This window comes from Strix uralensis, chromosome 23 (genome assembly GCF_047716275.1).
Source record: "Strix uralensis isolate ZFMK-TIS-50842 chromosome 23, bStrUra1, whole genome shotgun sequence".
In the NCBI taxonomy this organism is placed as follows: domain Eukaryota; kingdom Metazoa; phylum Chordata; class Aves; order Strigiformes; family Strigidae; genus Strix; species Strix uralensis.
The window spans coordinates 4,370,160-4,386,871 of NC_133994.1; the positions used below are offsets into that span (position 1 = coordinate 4,370,160).

At 46.5% G+C, this 16,712-nt stretch overlaps 1 long non-coding RNA gene across 1 annotated transcript; it reads right to left on the minus strand.

Annotated features, from left to right (window-relative positions):
• Positions 1–1,817: 1,817 nt before the first annotated feature.
• On the minus strand, positions 1,818–5,644 carry LOC141954027 (uncharacterized). The gene is made up of 3 exons (XR_012632067.1): positions 5,585–5,644; positions 2,232–2,317; positions 1,818–1,864 (listed from the first exon to the last, which is right to left on the minus strand). It is a non-coding gene; the product is annotated as an uncharacterized LOC141954027 (long non-coding RNA).
• Between the last annotated feature and the right edge of the window lie 11,068 nt (positions 5,645–16,712).

Here is a 16,712-nt window from a genome sequence, read left to right on the forward strand (position 1 = left end):
TCATGGACAGAGAGAAACCCATCTCTCTCCTCCCATCCTTTTCTTCCTCCACCAATTCTCTCCCTCTCCTTCCCATGTTGTGAGCTTTGCTGTTCTACTCATTGCGTGCAGAATGAATGAAAGTGATTAGAAGCCCCTTGGGTCACATTCACAGCTGGAAAGGGGAGGAACAACTCCACAGGCATCTCTGTCAGTTGTACAAGGTCTGTAGGCTCTCAAGCACCTTGTCTCAGCCAGAGAGGAGTGGCAGGGGAGAAGAGAGTGAGGTCACCAGCGACACACTACAACATAGGTCAGAGAGTAGTAAATACAGCAGAAGGGAAGATAAGGGACTAGAGATACATGAAAGGAGAGATGAAGCAGGGAAAAGAGGGTCTCGTTTACACTGCCCTTCCTCTTTGGCCAAGAGGATGAGGGACTAAGGGTGTTCTCTACTCTTGCTCCTCCCAGACAGCATGAAATCATTGGGCAGAAGGTCATGGTTTCAAATCTGCATTGGGCTGAGTTGGGATACTACACGCAATAAATTGACAAGAAGGGAAGGGAAAAAATGGTGTCCGATATGCACCACCATGGGGAGAGCTTTGGTGCTGGGCACAGAATGAAACTCCTCACTATAATAATAGAAAACTGTGCATTAAAAAAACCACAAAAAAACAACCAACAAAAAACCCAAGTAACCAAGTACAGAAAAACAGACATAAGTAGATAACTAAATTAAACTGGCAGCTCTGAGTAGGCAGCTAGTCAGTCAGCCACCTTTTCTGTCTCCCTTCGCTGCCTGGATTTCTGTTTCTGCTCAGAGTGGGGAAGCTGGCAAAACTTCATGCTTGACCTGCAGTACCACTGACAACATGTGATTTGCTTTGCCTCTGTTGGAAAAGACTGCAATATTTGCTGTAGCAAACTTACTGTCTGTCAGCCCACACGTCCTCGTGTCCTTCAGCGATGCCATTGACCACAGCTCTCCAGTTCTTTTGGCAGAAATGACGAGGGGGAGGGAAAACCTACAGTAAATACATTTGTGTTAGAGAAGCTGCTTCCACGTGTTTTTTTAAAAAAAACCCAGAATGGTCTAGAAGGAGACCAGCAGTAAGTATTTTCTTGTAATCTTGCAAATGTTTCAAGATACTCTACACATTGTTGCCTGCATGCAGGACTGTGTGTGAACTGTGCATTTGCCATCAGTGCACGTCTCACTCAGAACCTTTCTGAGCCTGCAGATTTCAGGTGTAAGGTTATCCTGGGAGGGCTGCTCCCTGGGTGCTGAGGACACAACCCTCTTGCTCAGAAGAAAAAAAAGACTCTACAGCCAGATCTAGGTTTCTAGGAGTACACATCTCAAAGATATGCCTGAAAGACACTACCCAGGGCTCCGGGTCACATAAAAAAGAAAGGCAGACAAGGCGGCACACTGTGAGAAGGATGTCTGGCACTGTGTGAACTGTGTGGCACAACCACCCACAAAAATGAGGCACTGGACAGTGCTGCATGAAGCATGAATTCAATCCCTTTTTGCTACCCACTCCCCTCTGTATCCCTTTGGCAAGTTCCACATTGTCTGACAGAAATCAAGCTGTTCATCCCTGTGCTGCCGTTCTACATTTGCAAAATCCACCTTTCAAAGAGTTTTTTAAGATGTTGGATAAAAGCTGCTATTACGCCTTACAGTTAATTAGGTAATCATTATTATTTATTATTGTGGCAGTTTCTGGAGAAGTCGTATGAAAGCAGAATAGTAAGCTTGACCTTATGTACTCACATCTCAGTCTAATTCAATATTCTTTATCAGACATACCTTTGCAAAGTTCCTTGGCGTAGGGGGCTCGTTTGTTCTGCAGGAAGTTTTCAACACTTCAAAAAGCTACAGAAGTAATTAATAAAATTATCATTATCCATCATTATAAATACCAGCAAAGCTGCCTGCCTATAGACAGCAAAATCCATATATTATTGCCAATTTGGAAGGGATTACCAGTGTCAAGTAGAAAAGTGTCTCTAGAATGTTTAACTATGGCTTATTCTAATGCCCACCTCCATTTGCATTTATGGAAGACACATGGAATAGAATTCAGAAATGTACACAGTTAAATAACAGACAAATAGAACAAAAATTAAGGGCAAGGATAAAGAAGCAGCCTGTTGATGCTCGTCTGCTTGAGAGAAGTCCACATGTTCACCCCTGAAAGTGGAAAATGTCCAATATAGAGCCCCATGATACTCCTGCTTACACTAGATTTATGTCAATGGAAATCCTCTGACACCAGTTGAATTGCTCTTCCACACCAGCATGACAGCAGAATCAGGGCCAGGTTCTCTGCAGGGGAAAAGAAAAAAGAAACAATCTGAGCAATTTTCATTTGTATCTGTGCCTCACACTCTGCCCCATTTAAAGCAAGGCAGCATAGAACTATTTCTCCCTTCTGCTAGCAGGGTCTAATAAGAGCAGTGAGAACTGTTCACAGCTACATCCTTCATCTGAGCATCTCTTAGCACAGACATTTCTCAATCAAACATCACCCCGTTCATTCCTGTAAGGCATATATGGATGTCTATCCCCGCTCTACAGGTGCACAAACTGAGGCTCGTGGGGAGTTGGTAGAGAAGCTGGGAATACAGTCAAGAAACCTTAATTTCATATGCCCTTGGTAGAACTTGCAGATGGTGTTTGTTTTTACGCCAGATAACCCACTGTTTGCTAAGCAGAGATACGCTTTGCTGCCAAGTGTGAAAATCAGTGTGCAGCCATAGCATCAAGGCATAAAACCACCGTCCCTAAGGCCAGTCAGGTTGGTCATTCTGATTCATGGATTTACAGAAACAATTCCATCATCTTATTTTAGCAGCACCCATGCACAAAAGGGAGGAACCTCCCACAGACTGGAGACAACAGGGACACTCACACAGTGGGCCTGATCCAGAACTGCCTGATGACAAAGGAACCATTTCACTGCTCCCTGCACATTTCTACAGGCCTCACCCCCCGGAGAATGCCAGCAAGATGCTAGTGGAAGCCACCAGAAATGGTCCCGTGGGAGTAAGTAAAAGGTCCTGCCATCTTATCCTGGTCCAGGAATCCCCTTTCACATGATTAATTATTTGTACTGTTAAGCAAACATGAGTGCTTTTAGTGCAGACTGAAGAAGGGCTGCTCCTAATCAAAAGCAGCCAGCTTGTTTATTTCTATTTTTTTCCCCCCATTGTCTATTTTGGTGTTTATAAGAACCAAAGTTGGGAGCTGTGTGGCTGTGGCCTCCTCACCGCAGCTGGCTTGCTTGTAAAGCCTCCACATCAGCCAGAAAGACATACCAGCTATATGGTTCATGGAGCATTCCCAGTGGGAGAAAACTCCCTTTGGTGGTAAGGCCAGGCCAACATCTTTGTGCCTGTGGCACACAGAGATGGTTCCCCAAGCTGGCTCCAAACAGGCCAGCAGAACAGGGATGGCTGTGATGGAATTGCTAGATAAGCAGGCAGACCTGGTCATCTAGAAATGTGCAGTGAGAGGCACTGACCACCACTCCAGCCCGGAGCTGGGAACAGTGGCTGCACTTCACCCAGGATTCTGCCTGTATCCTCCTTGACAGCTCCCATGCAAAACCCGACAGATCCTTTTCTTTGGATCCTCCCACCTAAGTCAAAGTCTGCCTGTGAGTTCTCCTGTCCCATGCTGACATGTCCATGGGACAGCAGGAATATCTACGTAGTGTACCCAACTTAGTACGAGAACTGCAGTCGCCGGGCTTCTCCCGAGTGTGCAGCAGTCACACGTACACTGTTGACACCCTGCACTGGCTTCCAATTTCCAATTCCCTGCTCCTGAGAAAATGTAGATGTCTTCAAAATAACCACCAGTTCGTTATACCAATAACTAGCCCGATTTCCACTGTTCACTTTGATAATTATAAGCCTGTCATTAAATGGTGGCCATTCAGCAATTCTGATCACCAAGTTCACCATGTTGGAGAAGTTTCATAGGCTGAAGTTGGTTTCCTTTTGCTGTCTTTTCTTTAATAATAAAAAAATTACATCCCCCCCAAGCCCTTTCAAGCCACAGCAAGAATAACAAACTCCCCTAGCAAAAGAGTGGCCAAGAAGCGCAGCACCTCATAAGGTGTACATACATCAAACTGATAACTCCCGAAGAAATAAATATAACCTAGAAGAGGAAAATGAACTCACTTCTTTAAACATACCACTAATATAAGCCACGGGCTAAGCAGGAGAGGAAAGAACAAACTCAACACAAGCTAGGAAGAAGGGGGAAGGAGACAGAAATGTTACTTTTGCAAGGGATCACGTAACACCAATTACTGATGTGGCATCAGGAAAGGGGTGTAACAGCCGTGGAGCAGACCACAGCGAAGCAACACTGTGCAGGTTGACAGGAATGCATTTTCCGCTCACCGTTAGCAGCAGGGACATCCACCCTCCCTTTGTTTTCCCTCCCCAAAGCAGCGTTCGTTCTTCCTTTCTTTTGGAGAAGCTGCTCTGAGCCCTTCTCCCTTCTACCCAGTCCCCTGCGACATGTCCTGACCTCCGGATTGATTTCCACATCCTGTAGAGCAGTTCCTGCCCCCACCTCAGCTCCACAGGGAAGGAGGGATAACGCACACCTTTACAAGCAGCAGCCCATCTTAAAACTGGGCTCCTGCCTGTGAGGCAGCAGCTCTCAACAGGTCCCCTCTCGTCTGGAACCACTCTTTTCTGTTTAAATCCCAAGAGGATATGCTTAGCCACACGCTAACTCCGAATGTCATACTTGGATGCCTTTTTTCACTAGCCCTGTGCATTAGCTGGGGGTAGTTGTCCAATTCTACCATACCTACAAAGAGCAGAGATATAAACCTTTAATGGACACTACAATAAGGGGGACAAAGCACCACTATACCACTGTATTGAGAGTACTGAGCTATGTAAACAGCCCCAAGAGAGATCTCTGCATGCTCCCAAATATAAATTTTCCTGTGCTGAGGGACTGCAGAGCCAGACAGGTTAGAGGGGAGAGCTATTAAAACCATCTGAACTTGAGCAATACTGGGCAGCTTGTACTTTTTTTTCACTTTTGACAGCTGCTTACAGTCCCAACTTTTTCTTTAATATTCTTTTTTTGGCACAGAACTGATTACATGCCTAATGCCTAAAGAAAAGTGGGAATACTGAAGGATTAGGAATACCTAAATTTATGGCAGGATTAGCTGGAGTTTTATCCTGCTTGACACAGAGAACTAACATGAACAGTCAAGAAGGACATTCCAGCCCCATTATCTCCTACTCCTGCTGTAAAGAATGCAGAAATAAAAGATTGCACCAAAAAAAAAAAGTCTATGACATTCGAGATATCCCAGTCTGTTACGAGAAATCGGCATGTTTGTTGAATAATTCCACAATAATTCAAAAAATATTTTATAAAAGAATTAAATAAAAAGTCTAAATCTTCTCTTGCTTACATCAGTTTTACATAAAACAACATTAATGAAAAGAGAACCAAACCCAAAGAAAATATTTGGTCAGATCTCATTCCACTGCCAATGAAATTTGCCACTGAGCTTAATGGAGTAGGACCAGCACCAGAAATACCTACATCTTCCATACAGCCATATCATTCAAGGCTCCGCTCGGATGTTGGTTGATGAAATTAGCATTTCTGTGACCAGAATGAATGATTCAGGTGCTAATCTAGTGCAGATTTCCTTGGGTGACCTTGGGCATGTTTCAGTTCCCTTTCTCTGAAGCAGGGATAACAGCCCCAAGACCTTGGACGGCTCTTGGGGAGGCATATTCGCAAGTTTGCCGTGGACCCAGAGTGAGTTAGTGATGGATCCAGACAGAAACAATGGCCAGATCCTGTAAAGGCAGAAATAAAACATAGAAGCATTATGAGCCGATTTTCATGTGGGAACTGTCGGTTCTCAGCACTGCAGAAAGCCAGCCAGCCACACACACTCTCTCTCAAAAGATTTTTAGACTGAGAATTATATTTTTTGAGCCCTCGCTCCTGCACCGGGCTTGACATTTTAAACATATAGATCAGGCGATCCAGCGTAGTGGAGCTCGGGGGTAACAACAGTGATTATTTTTCAGTAGGAAACACTCGCTCATTTAAATCTCGTGTAATTACATTACAGAAATGCTGCAGAACAAGCCCTCGCCTGCCCCTCCCCGCTCCCTCTTTCCCCTCTAGGCCCATTCCCCTGCCTTTAAGCCGAGGCGGGGTTATTTATCCCAGACAACAGCCCTCTCCCCTCAGGCGTGAGCCCTCACAGCCGCCCTGCCGGGGCTCAGCCCCCCGCGCTCCTCGGGCGGGCTGGGGAAGATGGAGGCCGGAGGGGACCCCCCTTAGGGAGCGGGGGGGGGAGCCGCAGGGCCGCCCAGGGTGGCCGGCAGCCGAGGGCACGGCCGCGGCGGGCCCGCTGCCAGCCGCCGGGCCGCATCCCGCCCCCCCCGCGGCTCCCCGCCGCCGCCCTCCCCGGCAGCCCGCGGGGCGGCGGCGGCCCCAGACGGCGCGGCGCGGCCGGGGATGGGCGGGGAGGGGGGGAGGCGGCGGCTTCCTGGAAGCGGCGGGTGTCGGGTGGCCGCCGCCGCCGGCCAGGCGCGCTGAGCGCCGCGGGCAGGGCCGGGGGAGCGCGGGGGAGGCGGCGCGGCCCCGCCTGAGGGGAGCTGCGCGCGGGACTCCCTCAGGCGGGGGCGCGGGGCCGCTCCCCGGCCGGGGGGGGGCTGAAGGGGCAGCCGCGGCCCACGGGGGTGTGGGGCAGGGCGGGGCCGGGGGGGGCCGAACCCCCGGCGGGGGCCGTGGCTCGGGTCCCTCCTCACCAGCGCTGGGCCAGGCGATGGTGATTTGGGCTCCAGGCGCAGGCCCTGGGAGCAGACTCGGGGGTCAGGCCAGGCCTGAGCAGACACCCCCACTTCTCAGGTGCCCCCAAAACGGGCCCTGGGCGAGGCGCCAGGCCAGGCGTACCTGCAGGGCCGCTTTGGTTTGGGCTTCCTCCACCACTGAACAGCATTTTTGAGGCTGCGTCCGTCACAGGTTTGGTTCTGCAGCGCTACACGCAGGAGTGCACTTCGAGCCACTGGAATAAGAAACACCCGAGTCATGCATTTGGGTCCCAGAATGCTCTTGGGGTTCTCTGGGGCATATGGGAAAGACCAGAGGATTTTGGTGCTCCTTAGTAACCAGCAAAACTGAGGTATCTGGAGCAAGACTTCTCCAGAGGGTACCTGGACTGCTGGAGACACAGACTGCCAGGAGCCTGATGCAGAAATACATTTAGGGAGCTTCCCCGATGGCTGCATTCTCCACCCTCCCTTTTTTCTTTTTAGCAAGCCACCACAGTCCCTCCTTCACGGTAACAGATTCTTGTGGAAGTAGGGAAATTCATTCCTCCCTGATATTTAAGGAGATAAGGTTAATTTGTTGATATCTTCTCGTTTTTATTATTCCTCCAAAACTGTTTAAGATGTTTAACAATCTAGCTTTGAATTAAAGAGGAAGAGAACAGTTTTTATACTGAGTGTTGATAATGGGTGAAGAATTCTAAGTGTCTCAATGGAATTGCGTCTGCTCCAACAGGTTAAATTTAAAGTGACAATTACTCCATATTTTCAATACTGAAAATTGAGCTGGTAGTTTCAATGTTACGTGAAGATGGTGCATACAAAAAGAATCAGCGCCACAGCGTGTATATCAGACTCTTGCATATTTGAATCCTGTACCAAATGAGGGGTCAAGAATATTCTGCACTGTGAAACATTTACGTTCATCTCACCCGACCTTTTCAACTCTCCAGGCCCTTTGGTAGAGGCTGTTTTCACCAAATTTGTTCCCAGACATAAACAACCTAATTTGTCCTCAGTCAAACACCAGTGAAGAGAATTGAGTTATGCTGGAGGCTTATTTATCATATGAAATCTCTTGCCACCAGCACCTGAGCTGAGCAGTTGTATTGTTAATAATAACTTATACATAATAGCTCAATACGCAGAATTGAGCATTGATATTTTTTCATCCCAACCTGCAAATTACTGTATTACGCCACTCGCATGCCCCTCACATGGCGTCTCCGTAATTTTTTTTATGATCAGATTTTTTCCCTTCTTCACTACATGTTTGCTCTGCTACCACTGGCACAGAGATTTGACTCTGATGCTTCAGCTTTTAAACATGCCGTTGATGAAAAATATTTTTGATTGCATATTAATAGAAACTCTCTGCTGCCTCCTTTTCAAATGCTGGCTACTGCTGGTAATAACATGACAACACTCAAAATTCAGTGATTACTTGAAAATTACAGGTTTGGATGATAACTCTGTTTCACTCAAGGATGTTACATACTGTAATGACCTAAGAAGGGATGGCTTTTGTGAGTGGGCCAGCGTTCTTAATTTTCCCACTTACTTTGCACGTGCCTCTCTAAACAATTGGGGTTTGCAGGGTAAATGACATGCACATGCCTGACAGCACCTTCTCACCAACACCAAGGGTTCAAATTTGGGAAACCACCAGTGTTAAAATCATGAGCTTCTGTAGCTTTAATGAAGGATTTACTGAGGCTGAGAAACACTGAGCAGTACCCGATGGGATAGACAGGACACTGCAGAGCAGACAGCTCAAGTCAGGGTTGGGTGCAGCCTGTTGGTGGCAGGAATAACTCTCCCTCATCCCTGTGACACAGGGTGCAAAAGAAATTAAAGGGTCACAGTCTCCTTTGCCTCCCTACTAAATCTTCCCTTAGATGCATATAGGCCTACGGAGCTTATTGCTTTACCGTCATGTCATAAAGCATCTTTTTGTCTTTTATTTGTCACCTTTGTCTGGTAGATTTTAGGGAGGGTTAATATTTTTAATTTTTTTAAAAATCTGTAGGTTCCAATGGAAGTGGAAATAACATAATAATTTCTAAGACATAATTTAGCCTGTATTAAAGATGGACAGCCTATGCCTTAAAGAGCAGGTGCCCTAATGACTTCAGTAAAGACCATTTACCTGTGTTTGCAGGGCAGGTTTCTTCTCTCTCTGTCATTAGCCAAAACTGAAACAAAGATAAGAAACGCTGGGTTATTGCCTATTTTCATACTGCAGTGGTGCAAGCTATGGAATTCAGTCATTTATTAGATGCATATTAAATATGCATGACAGTAAAAATAGAACATTGAACATGAAGGTAAAGCGCTCTCATACACTAAATACTCTTGTCGCTAAAGAACAAGTACTGGGGTCAGTGTCCACAGGCTCAACCACTGACTCTATCATCGACTTGCTGAGTCACATGAATACTTCTGCATCTCCCTTTCTCCCATTACGGAAAGGGAAATGAAGATTTACTGGAAGAGCTGCAGGAGCTTCAGTCCATCCTTCAACCCCAATTTCCACTGCCCTCCCCCCATACTGGTGACTCGCACGTCCTCAGTGCAGGCTCTGGCAATGGGCCTTGGGGTGCTGCCTGGGGGCTCCTGGAGCGGGATGGCTGGGTGCTCGCAGGACCACCCGGGTCTCCCCGGCTGCAGCTCTGTGCTCCCATCCCAGCCCACGAGTCAGTCTGGAGAAGTGAGCGTGCCCCACCACAGGGCCAACAAAGGTGGGGAGGGGGGCTCCTGCATTCCCTGATGTGGCCACAGCTGTGCTCACCTTCACATCAGGGCTGTGGCCGGCCCTGTAATGTCCTCATTGAGTTTGACACATCCTGGTCAAAGGAGAAACCCAAAATGCAGAAGTCTAAGGCCATTTCTTTCAGCGCCTTTCCCCTGAAAATTTTGTCCAAAAATCAACATGTTTCTGTGAACTCTCAATTTTTGACAAACTCACACTTTTCAGTTGATCATTTCGCAATCAACATTACTCAGAGCCTCCAAGAAGCAAGCCCAGCTTTGTATCACCAACACACTAGGTCGTTAATTTTGCATTTTAATTGACCACAGGAGCAGTCCCCTTCACTGTCATAATTTACATATGCAGAAGAGTTAATGAATACAGAGGGATTGCCACTACAGCATGTGGAATTTCTTGCCTTTATGCTTTCTTTTATTTTTTAGCACCTTTGGATCCATCCTCTCTGGTCCTTCCTGGCACACTGTAAAGAACTGCTGCTACTTCCCACATTCGCTGTCCAGTACTTTGGGGATTTACAGCTGTGATGGAAAGCAATCTTAAATGGAGTCGGACCGAAGGGAAGGGCGTATCACGTCTAATTGGAAAAGCATATACATATATTTAGAGCAGACAAAGAGGGGACAAACCCCACCTATCTGTGGTAAGTGAAGACTAAATTAAACAGAAAAGGGTGGGGGGGAGAGAGAGAAAGGAAGAAAAGAAAGAAAAGGAAAAAACCCAGACTTTAACTTTGGTCTCCATCAAGCCAGCAGCTCTAGGAACACTTGACTTCCATCTGTGCCAGAAATGTGCTGCACCTTCTGCCTCACTGTTAGTATTTTTCATTCTAGAAAAATTAACAACAACAAAACCAAAATAAAACCCCCTCTTGCTTTCTCAGCTCAGCTTCAAGGAATGGGATCCAGACAAACCGCTGGAGGGAAGGAAGGCTTTTGGATTCTGCATTTTATTTTATTAGGTGTAAGTGAGTTATTTTGATTATGTTGGCAAGAAGTGGGAAAAAAAACCTTATGGCAGCAGCTCTGTCCCCTCTCTACCCGCTTCTCCTTGCACATGTGCGCTCCCAGCACCCACTGCCACAGCATTTGGCCAGCAAAGGCTCACAGAGGCAAGCCTACACCGGTGCCTCTGCATTTTGTGATGTTTGACTGCTTCGGTGGGAGACAGAAAAGCCTTTTTTTTTTTTTTTTTTCCTCTTTTTTAATTGAAGCATGAAGGTAGGAAAAGGAAGGGGAGGAGCAAAAAGTGTGCAAATCCCCCAAGTTTTTTTCTCCCCAGTTTTGGGCATTGCTCTCTGGGTTTTTCATATGAATGAATGGCATTCTTTTCAAGCAGCCTTTGGAGCTCCATGTGTGTGGTGACAACGTGGCTATGCTGTGCTGTAGTGAAAATGATGGGCAGTATCTGCCAGCCACGGGGCCCCAGGGAAATCAGTGCTCCTTCCTGACATCGCAGACCTGCCACTGGGCAGGCAGCGGGGAGCTGGGCGTCCTGGGGTTTATTCTTCCAGCTGTCACTAAAGTTTTGTGTGAACCTTGAGTCATTTAACATCTCTGCTCATCAGTTTCCCTGATGACTCTTCACCTACCAGAGAAAACAGGGAAACTGGAGATCTGCTATCCTTACACTGCCAGGAAGGACCCAACACATTCAGCAGAGTTCAAGTAATTTAAAGTCTAATTTTTGCAAAGATCTCAAAGATTGGCCTCATTGCCTGCATGGAAGGGTGATCTTCTGCGTGAATGCTTATGCGCATGCAGATGTCTGTATCAAAGGATAATCAGAATGGGAAGTTATTAAAATGAATATAAAAGCCAAGATCAGAGGCAAATATCCTTACCAAGCTGAATGCCAGAAACATTAAACAAAGGAAGTAAAAAATGGTGCTTTATCTCCCCAGTCCAAAGGGCATCCAGAGCAAGGGAAGATGGGAGCTGTGGTGCTGCTTAGTTGGGTTTCAATTTTAGCTTCGATTTTCTGGTTTTTTCTAACGTAGTTTTGGAAGCATTTACTACTTATGTGCTCGAGACAGCTCTTAATTCTCCTGTTCCCTGGTGTGGAATCACCTGCTATGCGGATCTCACGTCTACAACATCTCTCTCCTTTGCCTGATGGTAGCTGAGGAAGCGGAGGAGGAAGACAAAATGGTTTTTCTCCATAGTGAAGCCAAAAGAAATAAAATTTCAGATCGGAATTTATCAGCATCTGCCTCCCTTCTTGGCACCACAGAGGCAACTTAGATGGCTTTGAGACCTTGCAGAGAGCCAGAAGCACTGCGTAGCACCACTTTCCCTCCCTGACAGAGATCCTGTCCTCGGTACAAACATTGGGAGAGGAGCACAAAACTTGAAGCTAGATTGGGTATGGAAAAACACAGCTTAGAGAAAAGAATTCTTCCCACGGCACTCTCCATAGGCTCTCAGACTCACATAAACCAAAAACCTAGCCCTGCTCCTATTGAAAGTAATAGCAGAACTTTGTTGAAGGCGGTCTGGTATTGAGCAAGACACGTGGAATTCCCCGTAGAGCACAGAAGGGAAGGTCAGACTTCTTCCTTGGCCACCTGCAGGGAAGGTCGAGGAGGGAGCCCAGAGTGTATGTGAACAACTTGGATTCTGCCTGCAGGATCTGTGCCTTCCCTTTGGACAAGAGCAGGGAGCCAGTTGAATATGCGGCTCAAGAGTGGGGCAATGCTGACACCGAGGGAAAACGCAGAGATTAGTGCAACACTGAGCCTCTGAATAGAGATTGCCACATGAAATGCAAACTTCTAAAGTGTGACTGAGCCTCCAGCTTCTCCTGGGATGAGATAGCAGAAAACAAGACTAAACTTTTGTTGTTTTGCATGTCCCCTGTGAACTCTTCTCACAGGAAAGGCAGAGGGAGTAAGGAGGTAAACTGTTGAAACCAGGCAGTTTCCTGGGCATGGCCCTATGGATTGGCTCTGTACATTCAGCTTAACTGCTGTGTTTAAGGCACCACCCAAGAGGAGAAAAAAAAGGAGGGAATAACAGAGTTCTGAAAGCTGGGAAGGGGACAGAATCTCATAAAAGGGAACCCTCCCACGCTGGAAGAAGTGGGAAGCAATAAAGGGGAAAGTGTGGCCTTCCCGAGACACAGGAGAGAGCAAGTGATCTGAGAGAAGCGTGGATGTGAAATATGGCCCTGCAACAGCTGTTTAGCACATCAGCCTGTTGGTGTGCAGGCTCCCGGCCAAGAGCTTTCGGTCAGAGTCCCAGTCCAGCAAGAGCAGCGAGACAAATACAGCAGGATGGGAGTCTGCCCTTGCAAGTTGTAAACTGATGCAGAGATGCTGCCTTCTTTACTTGGGGACAGCCTAGATGCAGTTGTGATGGCAAAAGGGAAGGGAGCAGGTTCTCAGCTCCCCTTGCTGGATGCTAGAAAGGGCTGCAAGAGGAAGAATAGTAATAGTTGAAATACCTTAGGCTTCATCCAAGCCTGCCTGTCCACAAAAGGAGGTTTTATGCATTAAGATATTCTTGGCAGGTGGTCAGGCAGTACTTTTTTTCTTTTCACGCAGCCCTCTTAATGGTGACAAGGTTTCCAAGGATGATGGGAAACAATGATACAGAGGACACCTGCACTGACTGGCTCTGATATAACAAGCGAGGCCTCCAGAACAGAGCAGATGGAGGGCATCAGCTTTGGTGAAGATGGCCAACCTTTCCAACCCACTCCCACTTTACAAATACCCACTCAGCCCTGTAAGCCTGCCTGTTGTTGTGCATTTACTGCAGGAGCAACCAGCTAGCAAAACCATTCCTTGCTACTCAGAGGCCTTGGGATTGACCTGTTATTCTGCTCAAAATGCTGCTTGAGCTGAAACACATTTCTTAATAAAGGTTGCAAATTCCAGGAAGAGTCAAGCATTCAGCAACTCCCATCAAGGCCAGCAGGCCCATCAGGGTACATGGCCCATGGAAACAAAACACCTTGCAGCTAAAATGCAATGCTGGAGGACACGGGGTCTACACTTTGCCTCAGGTGAAAGAATGGAATGATAAAACAGGTGGTTCACACCTTCAATCCATTTGCAGAATAATCCCTTCTGCTTTCAGAGCTGAGATCAGGTCAAATTTGAAGCAAATAGCTAAAACCTTTCCCCACAGTCCCTTTAGTCTCTGGCAAACAGAGCTCTGTAATGCAGGAAACACCCTGCCTCGGAAGCCTGAAGCTCAGATCTCAACACTGGCAGCAGAAGTACCTCAGACTGATCTCATCTGTCGGGACAAGGATCAAAGTGCTCACTTGCTGCATGACCTATGGGGGTAAGTCACTTGACCTCCAGATGCAAGTCAGCCAACCGAGCTTGAAAAGCACTTGGAAAAAACCTAGTATTGTAGAGGCATTTGGAAAACCAGATGTTGGATTGGAGCAGAGTTTTCCAAGGGACAGAAATTACCAGGGATGGCAGGGTGCAGTTCCCTTACTGAAGAGCACAATAATGACATCAGCTCTCTGCATGCCCACTTGTCCCCACCCCCATTCCACACTGGAAAAATACCTTTTTTTCCTAACAGGTTCAGTACGAGTTCAGACATAAGGGGTTTAAACCACATTCAGCAGCCTTACAGCAGGCAAGGGTCAAAACTAGCACTGAGCAAACCTGAACCGGTACTGAACACACAGCTCCTGCCTGCTGTCAGTGATAGGTAATTGCTGCAGACCAAACCTCAGGGATTTCTTTTCTTGAGGCTTCTCTGTATTATGGAAATTAGCTACCTACTCACTAGGTATTTTACTGGAACCACTTTAACCACCAGGCATTTCTTTTCAAGAGCAAGCACTTCTGCGAATGAGATGTAGGAGATTACCAGGGGTTGCCTGCGCAGTAAGCATGTGTGTGGGGAGTACCCCTTCAGCGTGCTTTGTCTTTCAGATCCTCCTCAGGGCACACTGTATGTCAAAAAGCAGACTCAACTGGGGAGAGGGAGTTTAAAAGGGCAAGGGAGGAGGCAGCAATGTGAAGGCTTTTCTCACCACTGTGGCAGGAAATGGAAACAATGCTTTCGTGGCAGGAAGAGTGAGAGTGATGGAGCTCCTGGCTGCACCCACCCGGCAGCAGCAGCAGAGTCAAGTGTGAAAAACCTCACATCACCTCCTTGAGAGTACTTGTGTTGCTACAGCAAGGACTGTTTTTCTGAGATGATACATATATATCTGTTATCTGAGATTATACTGGTTTTAGAGATTACACATCTCTAGAACAGGGTACAGTTTAGTCCCATAGTAACTGGTATCAATTCCCTCTAGCTGTGCATGACTGTCTGTGGGCAGAGCATGTAAGGGTGGCCTGTACCCACTTCAGTCTCCTGTAAAGCCACTACCATTCAATGCACACCAGGAAAAGGTCTACAAACTCAGGTGGCACCTGTTTTTCAACTTACCTTCGACAATGTTCCTGAAGGGCAAGTGTCACCTCACCTCAGGGTCACCGGATTTCAGCTCAGTGTGTGTGCTGTGGGTCCGGGAGGTCTTGCTTTTTTGAAGAGCCATGCCAGCCTCATGTCTCAACAGAAACAGAAATTGTGACAATATGTGCAAGGCTGCACAGCAGCATAAGCCTTGACTACCTGCGGGCAGAGCAAGAACATCCATTTGCCGAGGAAGCGAGGGCACAAGCCTAAAGCAGGAGAAAGTTACTGTTTTGTCAGCATTGTCAGATGAGGGAAGAGTTGTTGCAACAGCAAATGATCAGCTGGTTTGAATTAAGCTTGAGGCATCAACACAGGTGAGAGAAATCAGGGTATCAGCACAAAAATCAGAACTGAGGCCTTAATAGTGTTCTATTTGCACCTTCTCTTGCTAAAGGATGATTGAGAAATTCCCTTCGCTTCACACTACAGTGCCCACCTCTTTCCCTCCAAGACTGTTGATAAGGAGATGGGTTAAGGTGGACGTATTTATGAGCAGCCCTTTGTTTATGTTGGGATGTTTAATTTATGGGCAAGGCATACCTACAGTTGGACTTGGAAATGTGAAGGAAGAAATAAATAATAGATGCACACTACCATTCACACAAACTTTTTAGGCAAAATGCAAAGAAAGAGCCTATCAGACAGAGCCTTACTGTGTCCACACATTCAAGCCTTTTGCTCACATGCATTCCCATCCTTTTCCAAAATCTGTAGCTGTAGCAAAACAGACAATCATTCCAACCAAGGTCCAGGTCTGCCCTCAGTTTCATCTCTGTTGACCCAATTGCACTGAATATTGCCCCGAAGCTCCAGCCTGCAGCTCACCTGAAGATCAATAACACTGCTTCATCCATGCGTCCCCAAAATCAGCAAGTTAAAGAATAAATGCCCTTCAACCTCCCTTCTTCATCCAAAATCAGAAAGAACTACTAAATAAGTGTCCTCTAGCCCCTTCCTGCAAATAGGTAAATACTCTTTATCATAATTCACATGCTGTGCGTGTTCACTGACATGACTCCTTTGGACTCGCCACCTGTTTCTGAAACTCTCCCTGATACATTGACTTTGGAGCTTTGGCCAGACCAGGGCTTAATTTCCTCATCACTTACAGCACAGTTTCTCCTCTGCTTGTCATACAAGCTTTTGGCCAGCACAAGAGCAAAACAGGGCCTTTCCAGTCTTACTTAAGTCCTGACCTATTAATGAATGGACTGTCAAAGCATTTAATGAAGCCTGTATTCCCACTGATATCACTGATGTTCAGAAAGTTGAAACATGACTGTACACCCTAAACTAGACGAAAGCATTGTATGTATGTTTGGTTGGTTTTTTTATGTCCATACTCTCGTCTTATTACTCACAGCCACGCTTGGGTACATTTTAATTAGCTATTACTTTTTATCTCAAAAGACATGACTGAAAGAATAAAAATGTCTCAAAACATACACAAGCTTTTCAAACTCTCCAATGATTAAACTCCATGCTGCTCCAGCATCAGGAATTTTATCATGGTTATATTTCCTTTAGATTCATAGTTGCTTGCTGATCTGATTAATTCTCTATCTTTCTGAATATTCAGTGAATTGTTGCATGTCCAAGTGCTCTGAATTCTTCCAGACATACACTGATTTATTTTGATCCCTGCCATTTATTACTTCAGAAACCAG